The sequence below is a fragment of the Mobula birostris genome, chromosome 14, assembly GCF_030028105.1.
Source record: "Mobula birostris isolate sMobBir1 chromosome 14, sMobBir1.hap1, whole genome shotgun sequence".
NCBI lineage: Eukaryota > Metazoa > Chordata > Chondrichthyes > Myliobatiformes > Myliobatidae > Mobula > Mobula birostris.
This window is the reverse complement of record NC_092383.1, coordinates 83,224,019-83,242,870: the sequence shown is the minus strand read 5'-3', so window position 1 is coordinate 83,242,870 and position 18,852 is coordinate 83,224,019. Positions and strand designations below refer to the sequence as shown.

The following is an 18,852-nucleotide window of genomic DNA, read 5'->3' as shown; positions in this document are numbered from 1 at the left end:
TATGCTCTCTGACTGTTGACTGCAGTCTTTAGATTAGTGCTGTTTTGTGTTGTTGTGAGACATCTTTGTAATCTGCACCAGTCTGTACGAGCCATTGTTTCCCTTTGACAACTGAATTGGGGGTTCTTTTCAGGCAATGTGCTCTTGCCGTTTTAATGTGCTCAGTTGTGTTCTAGCAATTATGTTTGTAATCAGCCTCTCAGGCAACCCGATGTTTTGTACACTGCAGAGGGTGTCCAGCTGAAATGGAGTCAGAATGGTTGCATAGTCTCACTTTAAACAAATTATAAATCTCACCCAAGTTATATTTGAGGTTCATATGACAAAATGCTTTATCCTCTGTGGGCATGACCAACCTCTCTTAGCACCTGTGTCCAAATTACACTGTAAGCAATCTTCTGCAGGTTCTTGTTCTAAGTGGTTTTGATATGTGGCCTGTAGGTTGTAAAATCTTATTTGTATTGCTGATGCTGACTAGATCATTATTAACAGGGGTGTCAATGTCTGGGGTATTCAGCAACTTGTGCTCCCAGCCTCCATCCCTGCTTCTGCAAGAGAATGGGTGCTATTTTCTTGCACCAGCACTCCTTGTAGGAGCGCTCAACGGTGGAGAGCTTGTTTCCTGTGATGGACTGGGCTGTATCCATCACTTTTTGTAGGCTTTTCCATTCTTGGGCTTTGGTGTTTCCATACCAGGCCATGATGCTACCACATACATTGGTGAATAATATGATGCATTCTTTGGCCACAGTCACTCGGGCTGAGCCTTAACAGCAGTGTTACACATGGGAGGAAGGCTGGATCTGTGAAATCGTACCACATAGAAATCTGCAAGTTTTCTTGAAAGAATGGATGTTGGTGGATGGAGAAAACTATTTACTTTACTGAGTAACACACAAAAGCTGGAGGAACTCAACAGGTCAGACAGCACCTATGGAGGGAAATAAACAGTCGATGTTTTGGGCCAAGAATCTTCATCAGGACCTTCAAGAGTCCTGATGAAGGGCTTTGGCACAAAACATCGACTTTTTATTCCTTTCAATGGACGCTGCCTGACCTGTTGCATTCCTCCAGCTTTTTGTGTGTGTTGCTCTGGACATCCAACATCTGCAGAAGCTCTTGTGTTTATTTACAATACTGGCCTTGATCCATCTCGTCCTACTCTTAATTAAGAAAATGAAGAGAGATTTAGGACCTTGGGTTCTGCTTGTTTGGCCCACTTCGCGTCCAGCCGTACGAGGTCCACATTGGTGACTGGTAAAGCCCTACTGAATTTTGTCTCGTACCATTTCACACACTCTCACACACTCACACTCTCACTCACACCACATTCTACAAGCTCTGCAAAACCACAATGTGACATATTCTGCCCACTCATTCCAGTGATCCTGAAAAATAAAACCATAGTGACCACGGTTCAATTCTGTTGCCTGAGCAACGGACAGTAGCAACAGAGAAATTCTCCCCATTGGATCAAAGGAAGTGGAAGGTCAGAGTTTGTATATCTTTCCAAGAAAGGGAAACCACCTCCAGAAGGTGACTGTGGACGGCTAATAGAACACAAATTTCCTTGCTAATGAACCCAACATCATCAACAGCAAAGAAAAAAAAACAATATGCCTCATTGTGTTCCTAAAAGGTGCAAATTAATCCCTGATTGACAGGTGGTTGTGTTAACCTAGCTGTTGATTGATATTCTATAAATGGCTGCTGTTTCCTGCTTAATATTCTGCAGTGGAATATGAGAACAGTTTCACACCACAGAATCAGTAAATGAGGATTAAAGAAAAAAAAGAGGAATCATGTACAAGACAGTGAGTAATTGAGTATGTCCCTGTAAAATAAAACACAAACATTCTCACACCACCCACATGAACTAGCTGCTGTTTACATCACCAAATCTGTGCTAAGCAATCTCAGAGATGCTGCCCCTTCTGAGTTGCTTGGATAAAAAGAATCACTTGTAATTTCTACAACATCCAAAAGCCCTTATAGCCAATGAAGCACTTTTCAAGTGGAGTCACTGAAGTAATATAGGAAATTGAAACTGCACACATTGTGTGCTGATGAGCTGAGAAATTATCCTGTGATGTTAACAGAGGATTAAATATTGTCCAGGATTTTATCTGAAGAGATTTATTTTTCACACCCCCACCTCAACGTCTCCAAAGGAATGCAAGGTGTTCCTTTCCTCCACTAGCCTGCAGGTCACCCTTGGGCAAGGTGTACCAAACGGTACCACCTGCTTAGCCACCACCCCCCCCTCCCACCGATCAGGGTGACAGGAAGCCCATGGGAGCAGGTGGTGCATGGTCATCTGAGCAGATGGTGCATATCACAAGTCTTGACCACTGACACCAGGCAGACAATCTCTGAGGAGTATTGAGAACGGTTGAGATCTCGCGGAGACACTGCCCAGAAGGCGGCAATGGCAAACCACTTTTGTAGAAAAACTTGCCAAGAACAATCATGGTCATGGATAACACTGTGATCGCACACGTCCATACGACACGGTACATTAGGAATGAATGAACATATAAAGACAAAAAATTTAATTCAGGGGTTCCCAACCTGGAGTCAACAGACTTCTTTTTAATGGTATTCGTCCATGGCATAAAAAAAATTGGGAATCGTTGATCTAGTTTAACTTGTTGGATGGGGATGTAGAATTGTTACCTTTCTTATAGGTTATCTTTTCTATGCTTGTGTGTAATTTTATACAATCACCTATATACAGTCAGTGGCCACTTTATTAACACCCTCCTGTACCTAAATAAGTGGCTACTAATTGTATATTTGTGATCTTCTTCTGCTGTAGCCTATCCACTTCAACGTGTTGTGTATTCAGAGATGCACTTTTGCTCACCACTGTTGTAATGCATGGTTATTTGAGTTACAATTACCTTCATGTCAGCTTGAAACAATTTGGCCATTCACCTCTGATCAAAGGTATCTTCCTTCCTCAAAGTAGAGGTTTCCACCCTCCACCACTGATGTTGCCTTCACCCTCATTTTCTGCATCCATTTCCCGAACATCCATGCTCACCCCATCTTCCCGCCACCTCAACAGTGGCAGAGTTCCACTTGTCCTCACCTACCACCCCATGACCCTCCATATCCAACACATCATTCCACCATCTCCAAAGGGATCCCACCACTAAACTCATTTTTACCTCTCCCCACTTTCCAGTTTCCACAGGGATTGCACCCTCTGTGATTCCCTTTCCACTTGACCCTCCCCACTAACCTCCCTCTCGGCACACATCCCTGCAAGTGGCCAATGTGCGACACCTGCCCATTCACCTCTTCTTTCACCTCCATTCGGGCCACAAACAGTCCTTCCAAGTGAGGTAGCACTTCACCTATGAATCTGCTGGGGACGTCAATTGTATCTGGTCTTCCCAATGTGGCCCCTTCTGCATTGGTGAGACCTGTTGCGAATTGGGGGACAGCTTCTTTGAGCACCCCCACTCCATCCACCAAAAACAGAACAGAGGGATGGATTCTCGTCAGCCCATCCTTCTGTCATTCTTCTTGCTGCTCTTTGACCATTCCAAACAAGCCTGACTGCTCTCTCACACTCATACTGTTTTGTTGCTACTTGGTGACTTCTTACGCATGTGATGTTTTCTCAGATATCTTTACACACGGATGGTCCAAATATCTCTGGGAACAGACATCCCAGACACCAACAGAGTGAGGGCTGGCTCTGCATACACAAATCTCCCAACTATTGATAGATCAGGCATTTGATGTGCTAAGTTTTGCAGGCTTCGTTGAACTAAATAAGTAGGCTGGTATTGTCTAGTTTGATGTATGCCAATTAACATAACCCCATTGTCTTACACTGCACATCTTGAGCAGCCAGTCCAGAGCTGTGGGCCAGCATCCTATAGATCATGCAGTTTGTTTGCAAATCTATCCACTTAACTTCATACTTGATTATCTCTTGCCAGTTGCATTAAGAACTGAAGACCTGCTTCTTGTTTACGACAAGAGGCTGAGCAAGGAATATCAATAGGGAGTTTAACTTGCTCAAAACAACTTTTTGATCCCTGCAACACACATCAAAGTTGCTGGTGAACGCAGCAGGCCAGGCAGCATCTCTAGGAGGAGGTATAGTCGATAAGAAATCTCTTACCAGCTCTTCCTTCAGTTAGTCCTGACGAAGGGTCTCGGCCAGAAACGTCGACTGTACCTCCTCCTAGAGATGCTGCCTGGCCTGCTGCGTTCACCAGCAAGTTTGATGTGTGTTGCTTGAATTTCCAGCATCTGCAGAATTCCTGATGTTTGCGTTTTTGATCCCTGGAAGTGTCAGCTGCTGTGATAGAAAACTGAGCTTGACAAAAGGGTACTCCCCCAACCACCCCACCCCCAGCCCTGGACAGTGAATATCCAGTACCACAAGCAATGCAATGGCACGTTATAATCCATTGCCACAATTTAGCTCAGCTAGAAGGGGCGTATTATGGACAGTCATGACAATGTGGCATGTTTAGCCTCATGACCTAGGACAGATTTCTCCTAAACACCTTCAAAGATCCTCACCATCCAGTCCACGCTCTTTCTCGCTGGTGCCGTCAAATAGAAGGTTCAAAAACAGTTACTACCCCTCAACCACCAGGCTCTTGAACAAACGGGGATAGCCACACTCAATTAAGGACTCTGTTATATTGTTATTTCATGTTCGTTATTTATTGTTATTTAATTATATCTGCATTTGCACAGATTGTTTACAATTTACAGTACCTGTTTACAGTTACTGTTTTATAGATTTGCTAAGTAAGCCTGCAGGAAAAGAATCTCAGGGTTGTATGTGGTGACATGTATGTACTCTGGTAATAAATTTTACAAAAAAAAATAAATTTCATGACTTATTTGAGTGATGATAGACCTGATGCTGATATGGGTCTCCATTGTGGACTGAGAGTGGGAAGAGGGCAGGCAGAGGGAAGTCATGGTTGGGAAAAGAGGGAAATGGTGGGAGTGTGTGAGAGAGAGGAGGGGGGAGGGAGAGTGAGAGAGAGGAGGGGGGAGGGAGAGTGAGAGAGAGGAGGGGGGAGGGAGAGTGAGAGAGAGGAGGGGGGAGGGAGAGTGAGAGAGAGGAGGGGGGAGGGAGAGTGAGAGAGAGGAGGGGGGAGGGAGAGTGAGAGAGAGGAGGGGGGAGGGAGAGTGAGAGAGAGGAGGGGGGAGGGAGAGTGAGAGAGAGGAGGGGGGAGGGAGAGTGAGAGAGAGGAGGGGTGGGATTGTGTGAGGGGGAGAGGGGTGGGATTGTGTGAGACAGAGGGGAGGGGAGGTAGTCTGTGAGAGAGAGGAGAGGGGAGGTAGTCTGTGAGAGAGAGGAGAGGAGGGTGTATGTGAGAGAGGAGAGGGGAGGGAGTGTGAGAGAGACGGGAGAGGGGAGGGAGTGTGTGAGTGAGGAGAGGGGAGGGAGTGTGTGAGTGAGGAGAGGGGAGGGAGTGTGTGAGTGAGGAGAGGGGAGGGAGTGTGTGAGTGAGGAGAGGGGAGGGAGTGTGAGAGGAGAGGGGAGGGAGCGTGTGAGAGGAGAGGGGAGGGAGCGTGTGAATGAGGAGAGGGGAGGGAGCGTGTGAGTGAGGAGGGGGAGGGAGCGTGTGAGTGAGGAGGGGGAGGGAGCGTGTGAGTGAGGAGAGGGGAGGGAGTGTGTGAGAGGAGGGGGGAGGGAGTGTGTGAGAGAGGAGAGGGGAGGGAGCGTGTGAGTGAGGAGAGGGGAGGGAGCGTGTGAGTGAGGAGAGGGGAGGGAGCGTGTGAGTGAGGAGAGGGGAGGGAGCGTGTGAGAGGAGGGGGGAGGGAGTGTGTGAGAGAGGGGAGGGGAGGGAGTGTGTGAGAGAGGGGAGGGGAGGGAGTGTGTGAGAGAGGGGAGGGGAGGGAGTGTGTGAGAGAGGGGAGGGAGTGAGAAGCCCCAGATCTGTAATGATCAACAAAACAAAACAAATAAAACAATTGTTTGGAATCAACTGACCTTTCCCGGAGTCTTGGTGCTGGATGTGTCTGCACATGCAATAACCCCCACCCTGGCACTCTTTCTCTGCCACCTGTCCCATGCCCCTTTTGCGATGCTCCACCCTCACCATTCCCAACATCCTTTCCTCTTACCAAATTTACAAACTTGCTCTCTGTTCCACGTTGATAAATACCGTACTCTGCAAATGTCGTAGAGTCTCTAGCTATATACATGTGCCTCTTTTGCACAGTAGCGTATTAGAGGGAATACAACCACTGGGAAGCCCAATGCAAGTCCAAAACTACAGTGCACAGATGCATGATAGGAGGGGAGAGATATTGCAGCGATCCAAGAAGAAAGATTGAACTTTTCTCCTTGGAGAGGAGGAAGATGAGAGTTGACCTGGTAGAAGTGTACAGGATGATAACAGGCATTAACAACCAGTGCCTTATTCCCAGGGAGTCAATGGCTAATATGAAAGGCATAATCTTAATGTGATTAGAGGAAAGAATAGTGTGTGATATCAGAACACAACATCAAACAGTTAAAAGACTCTTAGTACATGGATGAGAGAAAAATGGAGGACTGTGTGGGAGGGTAGCATATGATTAATCTTGGAGTAGGTGAAAAAGCTAGCACGACATTGTGGGAATAAGAACGTGTACCGAGCTGTACTACGCTGGGTTCTATGTAACTTCTTTGCATAGAGGTTTGAGAGCTGCTGGATGAAGAGGTCAAGGCCAGTACAATTGCAACAGTTAAGAGGTATTTGAATAAGTACATGGAGGGAGGGGCTTGGGGAATTACAGGCTGAACGCGGGAAATCGGGAGTAGCAGGGAGGATGGTGTGGACTAAAGGGTTTGGTTCCATGCTCTACTACTAGACTATAAGACAAAGGAGCAGAAGTCGGCCATTCGGCTCATCGAGTCTGCTCCACTATTTTATCATGAGCTGATCCATTCTCCCATTTAGTCCCACTCCCCCGCCTTCTCACCATAACCTTTGATGCCCTGGCTACTCAGATACCTATCAACCTCTGCCTTAAATACACCCAATGACTTGGCCTCCACTGCTGCCCATGGCAACAAATTCCATAGATTCACCACCCTATGACTAAAAAAATTTCTTTGCATTTCTGTTTTGAATGGGTGCCCTTCAATCCTTACTCTATGACTCTAACAAGTGCTTCTTTACAGTTGAAGTGTGGAGGACACCATGGCATTTAACCATGAATAACTTGCTGGTAAGATACTGTGTAGGCAATTTCAGATAAACACAGTCACTGAGATCTGGGAATCTTGTATTTGCACAGTCACAGACGCATAGCAGCCTGCGTGTGAGATACAGACAGAACTGAACTGGCTTTTTACAAGCTGTCACACACAACACTGTCTGACCGGAACAATAGGCAGAGTGTTAATGTCACCGATGCATTGTTTTAATTAACACAGAGGGCTACTGAGATGAACTTGGAGTTTGTGAGGCTGCCTGTTCAGTTAAGCAAATGTGCAAACAGCCACTCCCACACATAGCAAACCAGCAACAAACATCTGCACTCCCATCAGTACACAGGCACAGAGATGTAGACATACAAATCAATGCACAATTACATTTTCCATTCACTGCATAATGACCTTGGAAATGGGAGCCATAGTGTTACATTACTGAATGCCATCATTCCCACTCAAACACTCCAAAGGGACATGATTTTCATTCGACTTTTTCTGAAAGCACACTTTCACGCTCTGAGAGTACCACAACGAAAGAAGGACTTCTGTAAATATATAGAGCCTTTGATTGCCTCCGTAACCCTCTTGGTTCTATGCAGTCAATAAAGTATTTTTCATCTGAAGTTACTGTTAAGAGGAAGCTGATTTGTGCACTGCAACTTCCCATGAGCAATAATGTGATGGTACCAGTAAACCTAGTTTACTGATGTAACTGAGTGATGCATATTCTCCAGGACAAACTAACCTTCATCAGTTAAGAACTCCCTTGATTTTTGACTGAAATCGCACAGTGGGACCTTTTTTAAAGTTCAAAGTAAAACTTATTATCAGAGTACATATATGTCACCACATACAACCCTGAGATTCTTTTCCCTATGGGCATAATCGGCAAATAATGACTGTAAACAGGATCAATGAAAGAGCAAGCACATAGAAGATAACAAACTATGCAAATATTAATAAACAGCAATAAATAATAAGAGCATGAAATAACAAGATAAAGAGTCCTTAAAGTGAGATCATTAGTTGTGGGAACATCTCAATAGGTGAATGTAGTTATCTTCTTTTGTTCAAGAGCCTGATGGTTGAGCTGTAGTAACTGTTCTTGAACCTGGTAGTGTGTGTCCTGTTACAGCGAGAAAAAAACATGGCTTGGGTGGTGAGGGTCATTGAGGATGGATGCTGCTTTCCTACACCAGTGTTTCATGTAGATGAGCTCAACGGTTGGGAGGGCTTTACTCGTGATGTACTGGGCCAAATCCACTACCTTTTCTAGGAATTTCTGCTCAAAGGCATTGGTGTTCCCATGCCAGGTGATAATTCAGCCAGTCAATACACTTTCCACTACACATTGTTAGAAGTTTGTCAATGTTTTTGATGACAACCAAATCTCCACAGATTCTCAAGGCAGTAGAGGCGTTGTTGTGCTTTCTTTGCAATTACATTTATATGATGGGTCCAGGACAGGTCCTCCACGATAGTGAAACCCAGGAATTTAAAGTTACTGACCTCTCTACCTCTGATCCTCCAATGAGTACTGGCTCATGGACCTCTGGTTTCCCTCTCCGGAAGTCTACAATCAGTTGCTTGTAGACTTGCTGACGTTGAGAGAGAGATTTAGTCTGTGTGCGAAAGTGGACGGGAACTTAATAGCCCCTTGATCAAAAGGCAGCATTTTTGGTGGTCATTTGAATGCACCCTGTGGCAGATTAATCCCTTTGGATACTGAACACTACTTATTCTTCCCCCCAGTCCTACTCCAGGAACCTGTGAATGAGTAATATATTTGAGTATGAATAATAATATTTTTTTTCTATTTGCATAGTTTGTCTACTGTTACACATTGGTGGCTTGCCAGTCTGAGTAGTCTTTTTTTATTGATTCTATTGTATGTCTATGTTGTACTATGAATGACTGCAAGAAAATGAATCTCAAGGCAACATCTACATACTTTGACAATAAATTTACTTTTGAGAATGATGGTTATCATACTGGTACAATCTTGGGGGATTGCTGTATGGTCAGACTGCTACACTTCCTGCTGCCTCTGGAAATCAGTCAATACCATCAAGGTTCCTTCCCACACCAGATATTCTCTCTTCCACTCCCCCCCCCCCCCATCAATTATCAGATACAAAAATCTGAAATCACATACCACCAGGCTTGAGGGCAGCTTCTATCCTGCTGTTCTAAGACTCTTGAACAGGACACTTGTACTTTAAAGACGATTTCCTTCTCTCCCAATCTACCTTGTCTCAGCCCTCACACTTTATTTGGCTACCTGCACTGCACATTTTCTGCAACATATTATGCATTTTTTTTCTTTCGTACAACCTCATTGTACTTGTGTAGGGAATGATCTGTTTGGATGTCCTGCAAACAAAAGTTTTTTTTTCAACTGTATCTCAGTATACCTGACAATAATAAATGAGTTACCAAGTTAAAGAGAAGATCCTTCCATTCTCTTGGAATAGTCAAGCTGCACTATTAGGAGAGTTATACTAGCTCAGATTAACTTGTGTCCTTTAAACAACATCATCCAATTGTCTACACTATTAGGAGAGTTATCAATACTAGCTCAGATTAACTTGTGTCCTAATGTCAACCAACTGTCTACATTACCCAATAGAAAATCCCACACTTTCTGTCGATCCTTGCAGTGCACATATTACTTACTACATTTCCCATGTTACACTGGAGACTGGGGAGGATTCGGACAAGCAACGCGGCAGATTGCAACATCAAAACAGCGAGTTGTTGGTCTTCCCTCACTGTGGCAGGAGCGATATCTCTCGCTAATGAGAGAGAGCCTGTCTGAGATGTCGAAGTTGGGATGGGCAGTAGTTTTCGATGGACTCTGGGGCTTTGCAATGGCTTGCTTGGTGGGTGGTGGTGGGGGGGGGGCAGTGTTGCTGATGCTGGAGCAAGTGGGAGGATGGTGATACTTTTGCTGCCGGTTTTATGTGGGAGAGGGGAGGGGGCCTTTGGAGTTCTAATGCTTCCTGTCATTCATTCTTTGGGTACTTTTTCTCTGCTTTGTCTGTGAAGAGTAAGAATTTCAGGTTGTATACTGTATACATTCTCTGATATTAAATTGAACCATTGAAAAAAAAACAAATACTTGATTAATGACAGCAATCTTAGACAAACTAAAATAATGATAGGTCCTTGATAAATGCAAGTCTTTCTTTAACTTACCTGAAAGAGGTGGGTGCCTGGAATCAAGAGTGCAAGGAGGGTTTAACAATGAAACAACAGATACTTTTTGCTATGATTCCATTTACAATGGAGAAGCCTCCAATGGATGGTAGGGCTGCTGCCCAGAGAAAGAAAAATAGTTGCTGTACTCCTCGGGCTAGGTAGGAAAGCTATTAATATTCAAAAGGGAGAAAAATAAATTTTAATTTATATGGTTTTGTATCTTGGCACTTTACACCATAAATGTACTTTTGAAGTTTAGTTGCTGTGAATTATAATGTAAGAGAGGCAGTACCCAATTACACATAGGAAGCTCCTATAAACAGTAATGAAATAATGACCAGCTAAGTAGACCCTAAGGCCACTTTATGAGGTGCCTGCTGTATCTAATAAAGTGGCCATTGAGTATATGTTCATGGTCTTCTGCTGCTGTAGCCCATCCATCCATTCAAAGATTTGACGTGATGTGCATTCAGAGATGCCTTTCTGCGCACCACTGTTGTTACACGTAGCTATTTCAGTTACTGTCACTTTCCTGTCAGCTTAAACCAGTCTGGACATTCTCCTCTGACTTCTCTCACTAACAAGGCATTTTTAGTAGATTTATTTTTGCTTTTCTTTCGCACCATTCCCTGTAAATTCTACAGACTGTTGTGTGTGAAAATCCCAGGAGATCAGCTGCTTTGGAGATACGTACTCAAAACACCCTGTCTGACACCAACAATCATTCCACGGTTAAAGTCACTTAGATCACATTTCTTCCCTTATTCTGATGTTCAGTCCAAACAACTGAATCTTTGACCATATCTGCATGCTTTTATCCATCGAGTTGCTGCCACATGATTGGCTGATTAGATATTTGTGTTAATGAGCAGGTGTACAGGTGTACCTAATGAAGTGGCCGATGAGTGTCTGCTTTTAGTTACGTGGGATGAGAGATAATATTGCTGGGACATCTGCAGAATCTGTTTTCGTTTTGTGCATTAGGTTTCAATAGCAAAGTCCCAGAAAGCACCAGATCTCCCTCTGCAATTTATACCATCTGCATGGAATCTTTCAAAATGAAACACGTTGCTGCCTGTCTCGACAATGCTGACATCAGTTGGAGCTGGCACCCCTTGTGTCCAGCATTTTATGATGGTAAATGCATCCTCTCTGTGGCAGCACTCTCACGTCTGAATCAGAAGGTTATAGGTTCAACTCCCACTCAAGACACTTAAGCATGAAATCTAGCTGAGCAGTCATCTCCTGGGAGATGCAGTACCAAGGCCTCTTTTAACCTCTCAAGAAACCAGTTAAAGACATTTCCAAGGTCTCACGATGTTAAATGTTGCTGATATATATATTTTTTTTCTGCATTATGGGTCATATCTCATGCACCACAACATGACCTTTTGACATACATCTCCTCTCCGGTTAAAACTTGGTATTCCTGTGATATCCCATATTCCTGTTCTAACCAGGAGTCAGCTTACTTAGCCTTTGATATTAAGCAGGATCAGACATTTGCAGGCTACTAGCAACAGGCATCCCTGCTCAGGGAGGAAGCATCATATCCTACAGCTTGGTTCTAAAGAGATGCCAAGCTCTCCCTGGTTTCCAGTCAGTATTTGTCCCACAGTCAACAATGCTATAACAGCTTGGGCAAGATGGTGCTGATGGTCAGCAATGATGTTGCAATGCGTAGCAGTCCGATGGACATATTGTTTCTCTCACTGCACCTCTAAACTCAACATTGGTTCCAGACCTTTGAGTCCTCTAAATGAAGCAGAATGCTTTCCTTTCTCATCAGATTTCTGAAGAGTCCATGAACACTACCTTGTGATTTCTCCTTATTTTTTTATATATTTTATAACTTATAGTAATTTTGTGTATTCCATTATACTGCTGCTGCGAAACAACTAATTTGACAAAGTTAGTCAGAAATAATAAACTAGTTCTAGTTCAAACTGCAAAGTAAATTTATTGTCGAAGTATGTATATGTTGCCATATACTATCCAGAGAATTATTTTCTTGTGGGCATTCACTGTAGGACAAAGAAATAGAACATATTCCATGAAAATTTACACACAAAGACTGACAAGCCACGGAAGTGCAAAAGAAGGCAAAGCAAATACAAAATAAAACAGATAATAATAAGAATAAATAATTTCACAGAAACAGAAGGGTTCTTTGTGGCAATGCAGGACCAGGTCATTAACACAAAAAAATTATCAAAAATAATTAATAAAAGACCAACAAATTCAAGATGATAAATGTAGAAAATGCCGAGAAAAAAAATCAGAAACAATCCAACACATTACAGGATCCTGTAGCAGTTTAACTCAATCTGATTACTTACACAGGCACAATCAAGTGGCAGATATCATTCATCAGAATCTTGCCTTAAAATACAAACTCATAAATGAAATCACTCCTTACTGTAAATAAAACCCTGATCCAGTTTTAGAGTCAGATTACCACAAATTATATTATGACTGATCAGTTATTACAGATAGGACAATCCATAATAACTGTCTAGATATAAATACAGGTTAAACAAGCATGAACAACTCATTTTATAGATATAGCTATTCCAAACACACATAACATATAAAAATTAATAAGTGAAAAACACCAGAAATATGTTGAATTAAAAGAGGAAATTGAAAGACTTTGCAACATAAACAGGGTATACATTGTCCCGATAGTAATATCTATGACTGATATCATCCCAAAGGCACTACACAATAGCATTAAACAATTAGAGCTACACAGCAGGATCCATGTAAATCTTCAGAAAGCCACGATACTAAACAGCAGTAGAATAGTACGGAAGTTACTAGCAATTGATAAATGAACATGATTGTCTATGCCCGCACCTCAGGTTTTACCAGCTTGTGCCAAGAAAATAAATAAATAAATAAATGATATTGAGATCACGAGTTGTAGATTCCTTGAAAGTGAGTTCAGAGGTTGCGAAATCAGTTCAGAGCTGAGGTGAGTGAAGATGTCCATGATAATTGAGGAGTCTAATGATCGAAGTGCAGTAACTTCCTAAACCTGGTGGAGTAGGAGGACCTAAGGCTCCTTTACCCCCTTCCTGGTGGCAGGAGCAAGAAGAGAGCATGGCCTGGAATGATTTCTCCCACTTTATTTCAATTAATACCAATCATTTTTAATGAATTTGTATGATGATTGTGATTGTTAACTCCTTTATTTTTTTAAAGAATGTTTTTACTTCTTGTAATTATTTAAAGATAGTTCAACTTTTCCTGGGAGGCACGGGCATGGTGTTCCCTCGCACTGTGTGAAACCGAGTTGCCACTCACAGAACACTCCACTGTGTGGAATGACAGCAAGGCCTTGAGGACATTGATAGCGGCATGCTCACAAAGGGTAAGTGTGATCGTGGGGGTCTTGTGGGAGGTAAATGCAAAGTGCCAGCTGGATCATCTATAATCTCTTCTTTTATGTGGTCCTATTACAGTTTGTGCATTCTTTCTATTTTTGAACTGGTGGTCAGGTTTCTTGAATTACAGCTGTGGACCCCTTCATAAGTTGTCTCTAAAGAACTTTAGCTACCCTGATACTTGTTACTCACAAGTCCTTTTTTTCCTTCAATGGTATTGCCTCCTTTGAAAATAATCTACTAATTTTGCAACAACCTCAACTAACATCCATTTTTTCTTATTGTGCAAAATTCCAACAATGAAATTAGGGGGTGGTTATTCTTTTTCCTTAATACAGATAAATAAATATGCTAAAACACATCCATGCATTAATTTAGGCACACATTCATGCATTAGAGCACGGGGACAGAGCAATGCACTTCTACAGATGTGTAGCAGGGGGTATATTGACCAGCCACATTACAACCTTGTACGGAAACACCAATGCCCTTGAATGGAAAATTGCATCAAAAGTAGTGGATATGGCCCAGTTCAACATAAACAAAGCCCTCCCAACCACCGAGCATATCTACATGAAACACTGTGGCAGGAAAGCAGCATTCATCATCAGGAAGCCCACCTACCCAGGATGTGCTGACTTCTTGCTGCTGTCATCAGGAAGAAGGTACAGGAACCTCAGGACTTGCACCACCAGATTCAGGAACAGTTATTACCCCTTAACCATCAGGTTCTTGAACCAAAGAGGATAACTTCACTCAACCAATGGACTCACTTTCAAGGACTCTTCAGCTCATGGTCTCCATATGCATTGCTTATTTATTATTACTGTTTCTTCTTTTTGCATTTGCACAGTTTTTGTCTCTTGCACTCTGGTTGGACACTTTAGTTAGATGGTCTGTCATTCGTTCTGTTACAGTTATTATTCTATAGATTTGTTGAGTATGCACATAAGAAAATTAATCTCAGGGTTGTCAATGGCGACTATATGTACTTTGATAATAAAATTTACCTCAAACTTTGAAATATGGAGATTTATCTATACTGAACCATATAGAAGTACAACTGTGCAACAATAAGTGATCACATATCCACACATAGGGACTTGCACCCACTGCCACAAGTACCTAAACAGGAACAGACAAGATGAGCACATGCAGATACATGAACTTAGATTGCAAATCAAAGAATTTGTGCATACACTGACTGCAACAACATCAGTATACGTATATATTAGTAATCACTCAAAGCAAGACATTAGGGCATACTATAACCTGATGTGCCCAGGTAAACGTCTGTGCATTCTTCCAACAGGTTATTTGGATCCTTACAGGATAATGCTTGCATACACTCAGTGGCCACTTTATTAGGTACAGGAGGAGAATCCGGTGTGGTCTTCTGCTGCTCTAACCCATCCACCTCAAGGTTCAATGTTCAGAGAGGCTGTTCCGCACACCACAGTTGAAAACCGTGGTTTTCTGCGTTACTGTGACCTTCCTATCAGCTTGAACCAGTCTGGTCATTCTCCTTTGATTTATCTCATTAACAAGGCATTTTTGTCCACAGTCACGGGAATTTTTTTTCTGTTTGTTTGTTTTCGTGTGTGAAAATCCCAGGGGATCAGCATTTTGAGATACTCAAACCACCTAGTCAGGCAACAACAATCAATCCGTAGTCAGAATCGCTTAGATCACATTTCATTCCCCCATTCTGATGTTTGGTCTGAACAGCAACTGAATCACGTCTGCATGCTTTTATCATTGAGCTGCTGCCACATGATTGACTGATTAGATATTTGCATTAACGAGCAGAATAAAGGTGTATCTAATAAAGTGGCCACCATGAGTCAGTGTATTAGAGTAACAGAACTATACATAACAAATCATGTATACATTAATATACAACCATTCGCCAACACTGCAAAGACCTTCTACATCCATACAACAGCAAACCCGTACTCTAACATTAATTACATCTTAGCACATACACCATTGCAAGCACCATTTACTAACCTGCAGAATGTACTAATAAAACAATTACATTAGGAAACGTGTAGCTGCATAGCATAACAACAACCACCAATTCCACTGACGTACATTTACTTAATCCAATTCAACAGTGCCCCCCAACTCAAATACCTCAGAATTGATGCATTTGCACCCACCTATATACTAAACCAACATGAAATTACAAATAAGATACTTATACTGTTGGAGTCATGCGCTCATTTCCAGTTATACGTTTACTGTATATATACATTAACCATCCAATGTACATTTGTACACATTGCACATGGAAATAAGTCAAGTGGCAAACTAACGCCCACATACCCATCGTAGACTCATTCGTATGATCACCACAGGTCTCCGCGCTAACAAGACAGAAGATTCACAAACATGCACCAGCATAAATACTGGACAAGCATCTTGCATATGGCATGATACCACGCCGTGGTTCACCGTGTTCATAGTGGCTTTTTTTTTGGAACATTAGTTCTACAGCCCTCTTCCTTCCCGGTGGTGCTACACTTCTCCCCTCTGAATACTGTATATGCACCTCCTGAAAGTTTCAATTGCATCCACTTCCACCACCTTAGCAGATCATATTATAACATGTACATACCGTTAACTATAAGATTCTGACACAACTTCATGAAAACGCACACATATTTACCAAACAGGCATGCATACGAACGCACACCTATGTGTGGGTATAGAGGGACGTACTCACATAGCCTTGCATCGACGTACCGGAGTGCGGTTTCCATTCATAAGTACGCAATCAAATTTAACATGAGCACACAATCATACTCCCCCTCAATCACTCACTCCCCCCTCCCACCACCACGCACACACACTCTCACCCAGAGTGATAAAGAGCTGCAGTAAGCACAGGCACAAGGAGAGACAGTGACATCCGAACGCCGCCACAGACAGCAACTCATCCAAACACAAGCCTGCGCAAACACCCACACACAATGCATGTGGCCACATACAATCACACAATTTATCCTGGGATGCGCAGCCAGTCACACACTGCCAGGGATCTGCAGTCACCCCTCCTGCCCCACAGATCCAGGAAGACATTATCTGCCAGGTCTCACAGCACATACAGACACATATTCGCCCACAGAGGACTGACACGCCGACGTGTGCACGGAAATAACAGGCAGCAAATTCGCCAACAGTCAGACCAACCTTGCATTTTTAAGAGAAAAAAAAAATGCACGCTAATGTTTGCAGATTTTCCCCTCAACCGTTGAGGGCTGGAACCAGAGCGACATCTCGCCGCGCCCGCTCTCCGTACCTAACTACATTTAAATTCCAGTTTCTCTCTCTCTCACACACACACACAGTATTAGTGCAGAGCGCCCACACGGGCGCTGCTTCCTCCCACCGCGACCATCTCTGTCACACATTGAATCATGTCACAATTAGAAACTCATTAAATGCAACAACATCCCCAATTTATCTGAAAGCTGGAGAGAGAAAAAAAGCGCGTTCCCGCCGGGCTCCCCATTTTGACTCGTGTACTCGGGCTAAACTGTACATTAACAGTTCAAGGACTGCATGCGGCTACGCTGAACGCTTCTAATAAATGGCACCCTCGTTGGGTTGGCAGTGTGCAGAAAGTATGAATAGGGACGCCCGTGACCTGCAGATAGATCCGAGGGGAGTGAATACGCGCCCATTCTGCTTAGTAACAGAGTATTCCCCACTCTCCTCCTCCACCGCTGCCTATGCTGAACAGCTTGCGGGTCCCTCAAGCCACTTTTGATCATCCCATGCCTTTCACCTAAAGTCTTGCCAGCTAATTGTGCAGAAGTAAACCAACCCCTAGAAGAACGCACGTACTGTAGTGTCCAGATCCGAAGCAAAACCGCTTATTTACTTGTAGAGATGATTATATTCGACCAAACCACCCCCGCACCCTTCCCCCACGCAACCAATCGACCCCAACCCCAAAAGCACACACACACACACAAACAAACGCTATCGCCTCCCCTCAGGACTTCATCCTCGGTGCGCGTTCCACAAAGGGTCTCCCAAGTCGAAAAGCCCGGCAGCAAGTGCGCGTTTTTTTTTTGGTCGGACAGTTCCCGTACTCACTGCAGATCTGGAGATCGGTCCCTGCTGCTCTGAACCGGTTGCCTGGCTGTTCGTCAGAACCCGAGCTGGCGAAGAGCTCTGCCCACATCCATCTCACTGTAGCAGTCCAAGAAGCCGTCACCTTCAGATCAGTGCGCGGCTTTCCCCAACATACCGAGGAATTAGCCTGACCATCCTTCAGAACAACACAGCAGCTCCAAAATTCTACCTTTGCTCTTCTCCCTGCTACTGATCTCTTTCTCTCATTCCTCTCTTTTCTCACAGAGCGGAGCAGTCAGAGGAACTGGCGGCTTTGAGCTGTTACATTCCCGTCACCCTTGCCTACACAGTAGTCATCTGTAATTGCAGGCTGTCGGCTGGAGCCTATAGCTTCTCGGTGCAAGAGGCTGTCACGGTGCCCCTCGCCTCTGATTGGCTGAGTGTGCGCCCTACACAGATTGCAATCGAAAGAGTGGGGGGGGCGGGTGGAGAGAAAGCGACGGAGGAGACGGAAGGAATGGGGAAAGGTTGGAGGGAAAGGTAAGATTGGGCGGGAGGAGGTGAGAAAGTGGGGGAACACACACACACACGGTGCTGGAGGAACTCAGCAAGTCAAGCAGCTTCTATAGAGGGGAATAAACAGTCAACACACACACACAACCAAATGCTGGTCAGGCAGCATCCAAGTCAAGTCAAGACACTTTTTATTGTCATTTCAACCACAACTGCTGGTACAGAACATAGTTAAAAACGGGACAACGTTTTCCAGGACCATGGTGCTTACATGGAAGGTTATAAGGATATTTCTTTCTGGCCAATAAGAGAAATAACGATCTCACCCCGGAACGTCGACTGCCTTTCCATAGATGTTGCCTGACCTACTGAGTTCATCCAGGATTGTGCGTGCGCGTCTCAAGCTTTCCAGCATGTGCAGAATCTCCTGTTTATGAGAAAGTGAGGACTCGGAATGAGTGGGACCGAGGG

The 18,852-nt window shown here is 43.7% G+C and overlaps 1 protein-coding gene across 2 annotated transcripts in view; it reads right to left on the bottom strand.

Moving 5' to 3' along the window:
- LOC140210026 (leucine-rich repeat neuronal protein 1-like) overlaps positions 1–18,216 on the bottom strand; it is a 320,589-nt gene extending 302,373 nt beyond the window's left edge. For both annotated transcript variants that reach the window (XM_072278771.1, XM_072278770.1), the window contains exon 1: positions 17,890–18,216. The gene's annotated coding sequence lies outside the window, so the exon portion shown is untranslated. The remainder of the gene's footprint in view (positions 1–17,889) is intronic.
- Positions 18,217–18,852: the final 636 nt, after the last annotated feature.